The sequence below is a fragment of the Tenrec ecaudatus genome, chromosome 12 (assembly GCF_050624435.1).
Source record: "Tenrec ecaudatus isolate mTenEca1 chromosome 12, mTenEca1.hap1, whole genome shotgun sequence".
Taxonomy (NCBI): Eukaryota; Metazoa; Chordata; class Mammalia; order Afrosoricida; family Tenrecidae; genus Tenrec; species Tenrec ecaudatus.
Genome location: NC_134541.1, coordinates 29,792,892 through 29,803,620, shown reverse-complemented (window position 1 = coordinate 29,803,620; position 10,729 = coordinate 29,792,892). Strand labels below are relative to the sequence as shown.

The 10,729-nt window shown below is 53.9% G+C and overlaps 1 non-coding gene across 1 annotated transcript; it reads left to right on the top strand.

Moving 5' to 3' along the window:
• Window positions 1–792: 792 nt before the first annotated feature.
• Window positions 793–894, top strand: LOC142423712 (small nucleolar RNA U13). The gene has a single exon (XR_012779313.1). It is a non-coding gene; the product is annotated as a small nucleolar RNA U13 (small nucleolar RNA).
• Window positions 895–10,729: the final 9,835 nt, after the last annotated feature.

Below are 10,729 nucleotides of genomic sequence, written 5' to 3'. Positions count from 1 at the left end.
CCAGGTTTTTCAAGCAGCCCCAGGCCAGCTCAGCTGTAAGTGCTCACCACGCCCACCCCTCCCAGGGCTCGCCTCATCTGGGGGGACTGGTTCCCTTTGTAACATGTTTAATCCAGCCCTTTCCTTCTGTGGACGTTCTGCTCATCCTGATATTTACGGTCTGAATGAACCAGTCAGAAGAGTGCACGTGGGTGAGACTTGGCTGTAGCCGCTGTTTGTTGTGGGGTGTCATTCAGTGGCTTCAGCACGGGCCTGGGTACGACAGAACCAAACACCGCCCTGTCCTGCTGACCTGCAAAACGCTCCTGTGCTGGTCCTATGAGGTGCTGTGTTTCAATCTGCTCATCAGGTGGCCGCTAGGAGCCCCTCGAGCCCTGGTGGAGTAGTGGCTACATGTTTGGTCTCCTAACCCAAGTCAGTAGTTCAAAACTACCAGTGGCTTCTTTGGGGAAAGTCGAGGCTCTCTATTCCTATAAAGAGTTACAGCCTTGCACACTCACAGGGGCAGTTCTACCCTGACCTGTAGGGTCACTGTGAGTCAGCATCAGCTCCATGGCAGGGAGAGAGGTGCCCAGCTGGTTTAGCGAGTTAGGCATTGTGATGTTGCTAACATTTTGGTCAACAGTTCAAAACCACCATTGGGGAAAACAGCTGAGGCTCTATGCTTCCATAAAGGTTGGATCTGCTCTGTCTGATGAGTAGTCCGATGTCTGTGCATGTGTTTGTTTGTCTGGTTTAAGTTGCTTTGGTGATGAGGGGGTCGGGGGACGGATAAAAATTAAAAGGTTCAGGATCCTTTTCCGGTTCATACGTATGATGATTGGGTCTTCAGCGTCGTGTGATATGTGCCCCCCTTAATCCTTGTTGCGACGGTGGCACGTTACCCATCTGACACGAACAAAAGTAAAATTAAAAAAAAAAAAAGGTTCAGCAGTGGTTTCCTAAGGGGGGAAAGCCAGCAGGGGGCGTCATGTGGCCGGGGTTTCATCAGGTGAGCCCAGAGGGCTTGGATGTGACAAAACGAACCGACAAGACCCAGCCCCTGCCTTGCAGAGAACACGCCAGCCCTTGACTTCGCTCCACTCTGCATGCCTTCAACCCTTCGGGACCTCCCCACCCTCGTAGGGAGCCAGGCCTCAGGGGACGGAGCCTCTTGAGCTCCTGGTGCACCTGGGCTCCCAGCTCCCAGAGCCCCAGCCTTCCTACCTGCCAGGCCAATGCCCGCCTTCCTCCTCAACCTGGCTCCTCTCCGACCACTAAGGTCCAAGATCAGCCCTGGGCTCTTCTGACAAGCCTCCTGGCCACATCTGGGTGCGCAGCTGGCCTCAGAGTCCTTCAGGGTCAGGGGTGGGCTTCCCGGCACCTCCTCCTCCCACCCAGCTCCTTGCCAGAGGGGCCCAGGAAGGAAGGGCTGCCGAGAACGCAAGGGCCCACGGAGGAAGCTCTAGAACTGATTGTGAGGAGGTACATACGACACTTTTTAAAATCAACTTAACCGTAAGAGTGTGTGATATGTGAATTCTATATCAATACAGCTAATTTTTTTAAAAAGCAGGCAAGCAGGGGAGCTGATATGCAGGAGGTCAAAAAGAAAGGAAATGTATTAAAACTGACTGTGGTGGCAATTGTACAAGGCCACTTGCTGTGATTGAACTATGGAATGTCGGGATGTCTGTAAGAGCTCCCAATAAAGTGATTAGAAAGAAAAACTAGATAAGCAAAAACAGGAGAAAGGACGGATGGACCTTGGTGACCATGCTCCAGAAATGGCCATCTTTGTTCTGAGTAAGAGGCCCTGACTAGGTTGGTGGGTTCTAGGCTGGTGGGTTCCCTGACTCTGCCTGGCCCTTGGCCTTAGGCCAGTGGTTCTCCACCTTCCTATTGCCACCACCCTTTCAGACAGTTCCTCATGTGGTGGTGATCCCCCCAACCATAAAATTATTTTCGTTGCTACTTCATCACTGTCATCTTGCTACTGTTATGAATTGGGCAACCCCCAGGGAAGGGTCGTTTGACCCCCAAAGGGGTCTTGACCCACAGGTTGAGAATCGCTGTCTTCAGCTCCCCTGCAGGGCACTGGGTTGCAGCCTGGGTGTACATCTGCATCTGGTCCCTGGTATCTCCCTATGACAGCGCAAAACCAGAAACCAAACTCACTGCTCCCCCCCACCCCACCCCCATGGATTCCAAGTGACACAGGCCCTTGGGACAGGGTAGAACTGCCCCTGTGACTTTCTGAGACGCTGACTCTCCACAAGAACAGAAAGCCTCATTTTTCTCCCAGGGAGCGGCTGGCCATCTCAAACTGCTGACCTTGCAGTGAGCAGCCAAGCGTGGAACCCATTGCCCACTTGGGCTCCTTCACTGGGCTGTTGTTCGGTGTCAAGTCAGTTCTGACCCACAGCACCACCCTCACCACGGCTCCTGTGCCCACTGCCCAGCCACGGTGCCCGTCCATCTCCTGGAGGCCCTTCCTTGCCTTCGCTGCCCCTCCACTTTACCAAGCATGACAGATCTCCTTCTCCAGGGACAGGTCTCTCCTGGGCTGTTGTAGGTGCTTCATACGTCCTGGCGGAGCTGCGTCTGGGTACCTGCAGTTTGCTCCCCCGGGACTCCACGAGTTGGAATCAACTTGCAGTCAACAACCGTCTCCAGGAGATGGCCCGTGCCTGGGAAATGGAGGCTCAGCGAGCACTTTAGCTGAGCCCAAGCCTGCTGCCTTCAGACCCTGCCGTGGGCCACAAAGCTCTGGAGGGCCAGAGGAACAGGCCAGTTGGGTCATGCTGCAGTGGACTCTCGTGCCTATCATGCTCCTGGCCCTGCCACTACCTACTGGGGGAAAATAGCCAGCACAGAACCATTCTTTTTTTTTTTAATCATTTTATTAGGGGCTCGTACAATTCTTATCACAATCCATAGATCCAGCCATTGTGTCAAGAACATATGTACATTTGTTACCATCATCATTCTCAAAACATTTGCCTTCTACTTGAGCCCTTAATATCTGCTGCTCATTTTTCCCCTCCCTCCTCACTCCCCCCTACCTCATGAATCCTTCATCATTCATAAATTAATATTATTTTGTCATATATTACACTGTCCAACGTCTCCCCTCGCCTTCTTTTCTGCTGTCCCTCCACCAGGGAGGAGGCTATACGTAGATTCTTCTAATCAGTTCCCGCTTTCTACCCCACATTCTTTCCACCCTCCAGGCATTGCCATTCTCACCACTGGTCCTGGAGGAGTCATCTGTCCTGGATTCCCTGTGTTTCCAGTTGTTCTCTGTACCTATGTACATCCTCTGGTCTAGCCAGATTTGTAAGGTAGAATTGGAATCATGATAGTGGCGGGAAGGAAGCATTCAGGAACTAGAGGAAAGTTATCTGTTTCGTCGTTGCTACCCTGCACCCTGACTGGTTCATCTCCTCTGCACAACCCTTCAGTAAGGGGTGTTCAGTTGGCTACCATTGGGCTTTGAGTCTCCACTCTGCACTCACCCATATTTACAATGATATGGTTTTTTGTTCCTTGATGCTTGATACCTGATCCCTTCGACAGCTCATGGTCACACAGGCTGGTGTGTTTCTTCCATGTGGGCTTCATTGCTTCTGAGCACAGGGCCATTCTAATACGCCAGGGATATAATGTGTCAGAGACAGCGTCGACCCCAGCTTGCTTGCTTTCCCCTCTAATGTTCCCCTCCTAGTCCGGCACTTTGCGCTTAATGGTCGAGTAGCTAAAGCACATGGGCGAAAGGATGAAGGCAGGGAGCTGAATCAAGTATTTCAAAAGGCAGTGCAAGGAAGACAAAGCCAAATATTAGAAGGAACTGTGCAAGGACCTAGAGTTAGAAACCCCAAAGGAAAGCAGACGCGCAGCATCTCTGAAACGGAAAGGCGTCAAGAATAAGTTCAAGGCTCGCATTGCGATGTTGAGGGATTCTACAGGCAACATATCAAAGGATGCAGGAAGTGTCCAGAGAAGATGGTAAGAAAAGAAGAGCTAGTTCATGGACATGGCGCCGTTTCATGAGGTAGCATCCGCTCACTGAATGTGTTAGCCAAAAACAAGAGTTCAAGAGTTGACGGAGCACCCAGTGAAAGGTTTCAGAGAGCTGGTGAAGCACTGGAAGCAGTCACTCATCTAGGCCAGGACATCTGGAAGACAGCGTCTTGACTAACTAACTGACTGGAAGAGGTCCATATTTGTGCCAATTCCAAAGAAAGGTGACCCGACAGAATGCTCAAGCTAGAGAACAAGTGACATTTTGCTCATGGTCATTCAACAAGAGTTGCAGCAGCACACTGACAGGGAGCTGCCAGAAGTTGAGGCTGGATTCAGAAAAGGATGTGGAACAAAGGACATTGTTGCTGATGTCAGGGGGATGTTGGCTCCACTCAGAGAGTACCAGATAGCTGGTTGCTTGCGTTTCGTTGACTATGTAAAGGAATTTGACTGTGTGGACCATAATCAACTGTGAATAACTGGGAAACAGAAAGATTTCTCCCAAGTTGTCTCCCCCAAATGGAACCCAAATAGCTGCTTGCTACACGTGGCCAATGACTATACACGTGGAGGTCAACAGAAGTAGGTCAGGGCTTATTCTCTCTAAGGGTCATCAGCCATCCAGAGCAAGCAATCACCACTGTTTTTCCCACAGCAAATAGGGCCCACTCCCTTCTGATAAGGATAGTAGGTGACTGTTTCCTGTAGGAGACCCCAGAGAGGTCAAGCCCACCCAAGAATGACCACCATCAGGAATCTTGGGTCTGCCCCTCTTGTCACATGCATACCTCTAGTCCCTCCCCCTCCTATCATGCGTACACCCCTAGCAAATACCCTTCCTCTTACACTTTTGTATATCCCCCTCCTATTGCTTGTACTGCCTATTGTACAGCCTCTTCCTGTGACGTGTAGTTACCTGTAATCAGGCCCCCTAAGTAGTTATAGCAATAAATGGGGGTATCAAGCCGGCTGCTGTCCCCGCCCCACCTCACCTGGCCCCACACTGTGTGCAGACCTGGCTGTAAGTTCATGGCCATCAGGAGGTGAGCATGCTACCATGAAATGTGTCTGACTTCTTTATTTGACTCTATATCTCTCATGCTCTCTATGATTTTATTATAATCTTTATATATCTCAACCGTATAATTGCGTCGATCAAACCCGAGATTAGTTGTGGGGGGCTGGCTTTTCCCCACACAGATAACCTTGAGAAGAATGGAATTCCAGAACACTTCAATGTGCTCATTCAGAACTTGAACATGGATCCAGGGGCAGTTGTGCAAACAGAACAAGGAAACGTGGCATGGTTTAAGATCAGGAAAGGTGCGCGTCAGACAGACAGGTTGTATCCTCTCCCCATACTTGTTCAATCTGCACGCTGAGCAAATCATCAGGGAAGCTAGATTATAAGAAGAGTGCAGCCTCAGGATTGGAGGGAAGTTTATTAACAACTTGCAGTATGCAGATGATCCAACCTTGCTTGCTGAATGTGCGGAGGAATCGAAGCACTTGCTGATGAAGATGAAGGTTGTAGCCTTCAGTATGAATTACAACGCCATGTCAGAAAGACCAAACTCCTTTCAGCTGGACCAATAGGTAATATCCTGAAAAATGGAGAAAAGGTTGAAGTTGTTGAGGAATTTGTCTTACTTGGATACATTACTATATTGTGTTACACAGATACACAATCGATGCTCATGGAAGCAGCAGTCAAGACACCAAAAGACGTGTCGCGTTAGGTAAATAAATCTGCACAGATCTCTTTAGCGTATTGAAGAACAAGGATGCTGTTTTGGGGACAAAGGTGCTCCTGACTCAAGCCATGGTTTCTCTACTGCACCCTATGCACGTGACAGTTGGACGCTGACTAAGGAAGACTGTGGAAGAATCGATGCATTCGCATTGTGGTTCTGGAGAATATTGGCAGTACCACGACCTGCTAAAGGGCAAACCCATCTGTCCTGAAGAAGAAGTTCAGCCGGAGTGCTCCTGAGGGCACTTTTTACATACTTTGGACATGTTGTCAGGAGAAGCCAGTCCCTGGGCAAGGACATCATGGTTGGTAATGTGGAGGGGTGGGGAAAAAGAGGAGGGTCCTCGAGGCGATGGATTGACCTTGTCGATCAGCTCAGGCATCGGAACCACTGTAAGGCCAGCCCTGGCCCGTGCAGTGTTTCCTTCTGTGTGCGCACGGTTGCTATGGGTCTGGGCCAATTTGATGGCACTAACCACAACTCCAGTGTGACTTCCGATTTCAATGGTGGAAGCTTCCAGAACTGTATTTCAAGATGTCTCCGGCAATTTACAGGTGCCCTGGTGGGCTGCTCAGACTGCCAGGTTAGTAGTTTGAAACCCCCAGCTGCTCCTTGAAAGGAAGATGGGGCTTTCTACTCCTGTAAAGAGTTACAGTCGCAAAACCCCACAGGGCCAGCCCCACCCTGTCCTGTAGGCTTGGAACTGACTTCATGACAGAATTAGGGTATGTTTGGGTTGGAGGCAGACTTGCTAGAAAGGTGAGGGGTTTGGGGGAGCACAGTGCTTAGGCACGCAGCTGCTAACTGAAAGGGCCGGGGTTTGCTCCAAGGGAGCGATGTGGCCATTGGCTCCTACAGATGGGCAGCCTCCTTGGCAGCCCTCTGGGATAGTGTGCCACCCTGCAGGGCTGCTATGAGGCGGGACCAACTCTATGGCAGCGACTGTAGTCACACCTCCTCAGCTTGGCTGAGGCCCCACAGCAGGTGGGGTGAAGTGGTCCTGTCTGCTCTGGAGCACCAGGAGTGGTGGAATGTTCCAGACTGCCCAGGGAAACAGTCATCTCAGACTTCCTCTTCCATGCACACCTGCCACATCCGGGCTCCGTGGTGGTGGTTTCTGCTCCCCCGGTGAGGCCCGATAAACGGCCCCTGGAGGAGCCCCAGACATCAAGCGTGGCTGCTGCCCAGTTTGCTTACTTTGGTCCTCCAGTGGCCAAGTGGCTCTACTTACCACTTCAGAGATGGGGACAGAGACAGAGGGAACAGCTTGCCCAAGGACCTGTCAGCAAGAAGGCATGGGGCTAGAGAGAGGGACCCTCCAGTCCTGGCGGGGTGGACCCAGGCTTTACGAAGAGAGGTGTCCAGGTACCCCAGGGGTGTAAATTGATCGGCTTGTCCAAGTTGCTGCCCTGCACTCCCTGCTATTTCTGCCTCCCCGCAGTTGGGGAGGCCCCTTTCCTCCCGTGTCTTTGCATGCTGTCCACGACCAAGAGGCAGGCTTGCCTGGGTCTGGCCAGATCCACGCCGGCCACCAGATTTTCCGGACCCTCACACTACCCAACCGCCCCCACATATTGATAAGGATGATCACTACTCTGCCGGTTGAATCTAACCAACACCTGAAAGGGGTGAAACTGGGCATCGTGGAAGAGGCACCCGTCCTGTGCCACAGCCCCTCTGCTGTCAGGGCCAAGGACAGAGGAGTCCCCAGCCCCGGAGGGCTGGCTTCCTGCACAGACCCCACGGCTCAGCTCTGAGCCTGAGAGGCAGCAGCGCATCGCTTTATTTGAGCACCTGGGGAAGGGGCTATGGGCAGGCCACAGCTCCTGGGAGCTCCCCAGCTGGGGGCCGGGTCCAGCTGCTTCACAGCTCTGGGTCTCTGTGAACTCATTCCCAGCATCTAGTCTAAACCTTCCATACCCCAAAACCAAACTCACTCTTCAAGTCAATACTGGGGTTCTGAGACTGTAGCTATTTATGGGAGTTGAAAAAGCCCAAAGAGCTGCTGGTTTTCCAAACTGCCGGCCATGCCAATTGCAGCCCAACGCCACCAGGACTCCTAAGCCTCTCATGGGTGGTACAGAGGCAAGACAGGATCCTTGGCCCAAGCTCACCTCCCTGGTTAGGCCCCAGTCCCTGGAGTCCATTCTGGTACCCAGCAGGGGTGGGTGCCCTCTGCACAGGCTTGGCCTCCAGAAAGCAGCAGGGAGGTATAAGGAGTGGCTGTGGGGTTGACAGGCCTGCCTTGAAGCTCGGCTCCCCCTCGTAGCTGCTGTGTGACCTTGGTCAGAGTCACCTCTCTGAGTGTGCTTACTTAACAGCAAACTGAAAAGTGACTGCTTTCTAATGCTGTGCGAGGAGCTCTGGTGGGACTGGTGGGGAAGGGCTGGGCTGCTTTGGTTGGAGGTTCAAACCCACCAGCCACTACTCCAGAGAAAGATGAGGCTTGTCTGCTCCTGGAGAGACTTCCAGAGCTGGAATCAGCAGGTTGCCAGTGGGTTTGGTTTTTGGATCTGAAAGCTGCAGGAAGAGGTCAAGGACAAGCGTCCACAGGACTGAGAGTACCACCCCACCGCCAGGGCCTCTGGCAGGAGGAGTGGACCAATGGGCACCCCACTCTGCCGCTTCATTCTTTTTTCTTCACTAAGGGTGAGTCTGGCCTGAAGTCCCTCCCCACAACTAACCACAGGCACAGGTTTCTCGGGCCCTGGGGAGGTGACCTGCCTGGAGCTGGGCTTCTCTACAGAGAGAACTGTGTGTGTGTGTGTGTTTGTGTGCACATGTGTTGTGTGTGTGTGTGTGTGTATGTGTAAGCACGTGTATACTCGTGCACTGGGTGTGGCTGCAGGAGGCAGAAGTCTGGGGAGCAGCATCGCCTCACCCCTGCAGGGGCCTCCTTCCTGGACTGCTGGAGTGGCCGCAGGGGCCTCTGGGTGGAGGGTTTGGGGGAGTGCCGCCAGGCCCCATCCTGGGACGGGTCTGCTGAGGCAGCACCGGCTGGCAGGAGCTGAAGGCTGCTGACAGCAGACCCCCCCACCGGAGAGGAGGAAGGAGTTGGGGGAGGAGGTGGCTGGGCGGGTAGGCTGCCTCCCAGCAGCCAGCTAAGAAAAGCTCCAGGGGAGACAAACCGCCACTGCAGCCTGGTCTCCCACACTACCAGCCCGAACCCCCTGGGCAGGAGGCCCTTCCTTCCCCAGAGCCAGCTGCCCCGGGCAGATTAGCATTCGCTCCGGAAAAGCAGGTCCGCACACCAGCCTGTGGGAGGGAGGCTGCTGGCTGAGTCAGCTTCTCTACCTGTCAGGAAATCATTCATAAAAATGACACCTGCCCCAGCTCCAGCCCCTCCACACCCGCCCCTCCCCCGGCTGGGCTCGGGAGCTCCTGCTCAGAACAGACCCCATGCCCGTCCCTGAGGATAGAGAGGAACGGGGCCAGACTGAAACCAGGCCAGCCCGAGTGGCAGGACATCCGTATTTCCTGGCTGTCCGCCCTGGGGACTGCAGCACAGTGGAGAAGAGCCAGGACTGACTGAGTTATAAAGAAATATCTCCCTGTCAGGGCCACCAGGTGGTGGTGCCGCCTTGATCTTCCGGCGGTGCCCTGCTGGCTTGAGGTCCCCAGGACCCTTGGCCCAGCTCCACCAGACAACAGGGCCAGTCATGCCACCAAGGAACACGGTCCACGGAAGGGGGCTTCGCGTGTCCCTCCCATCTCCCTCCCTGGGACCTTTGCTCTCTCGCCTGGAGATGAAGCAGGTGCTGTCCTGCAGGAGAGGTCCACTGCTCACGCTCACTGAGTCCTGCCTGTCTGCTCTCTGCTCCCCGCTGTCCTCATTTCAGGCCACTCTTGGCCCTGACCCTCTGGCCCCCTCTCCTCGACCCTGCCACCCCCTTAGGGAGGAAGCCACCCATGCACGAGTCTCAATGCCTGCCTAAGGACAGCTGACAATTGCGCACTGATTTCCCTATGGACTGGCTGGCTTCCCGTGGAGCCCTGGTGGCACGGTGGTTATGTGTTGGGTTGCTTCCCTCAAGGTCGGCAATTCGAAACCACCAGCCAACTCCTCGGCAGAAGGACGAGGCTTTCTGCTCCCGCAGAGAGTCAGCATCTTCTGGCACTGCACTGGAGCCAGGCCCCACTACCTCCAGGGATCTCCCAGCCTCGCCTGGTAGTCGGCTCGTACCCATCCTGGTCTGAGTTAGAGAGCTGCCTCCGCCTGGGCCTCTGTGGGCATCTACCTCACTGCACGGCCGCCACTGTGCGGTACTGTGAGCAGGCGGCTGGCCTTGGCTGGCGTGCTGGCCCATCTCCAGCCCGGAGCTTCTAAGGACGTGGAGTCTGACAGATTCCCAACCTCTCGCTCGGCTTCAGACAAATCGTTGAGCATATTTTAGGATCAGCACAAACCCACAATGCCTTCGGCTGAGCACTTTCCCTCTTCTTGCCGAAGCCCAGGGGTATTTTCTGGGAAATTGAGTCCATCTGTCTCTGATTCATTTGTACTTAACTCATCACCGAGCTGGTTTGTAAGAGCCCTTTGATGTGAAAACGGCCTTATTCTGTAAGCCTCGCTAAGCCTTTATTTAGTCAACAGTAGGTAAATGGTCTCTCCAAAGAGGCCAAAGGCAGCCTCCCTGCTCACCCTCCCCACACAGGCCTGTGCAGGGAACAGGTGGTGCAAAGGGCCTGCCCTGTGATCCTGAAATGCCCTCTCTTGGGGCCTGCCCGGGCAAAGCAGCCTCGCACCCACCCACGCTGGCCACATGGCAGGCCCTGCCTCCCTGAGGCCTCTGGCTTCCCCACCCTGGGCAAGGTGACTGAGCAGCCTCCTCCAGTGCCGCTCTCGGGTCATCGAGATAAATTCACCATATCGTGTGTGTGTGTGTGTGTGTGTGTTTTGCTGGACTTGCTTAAACTTGAAGTCCCTCGAGGATGAGGGGCCATTACATCCCGCCAGCCCTGGCACCGTT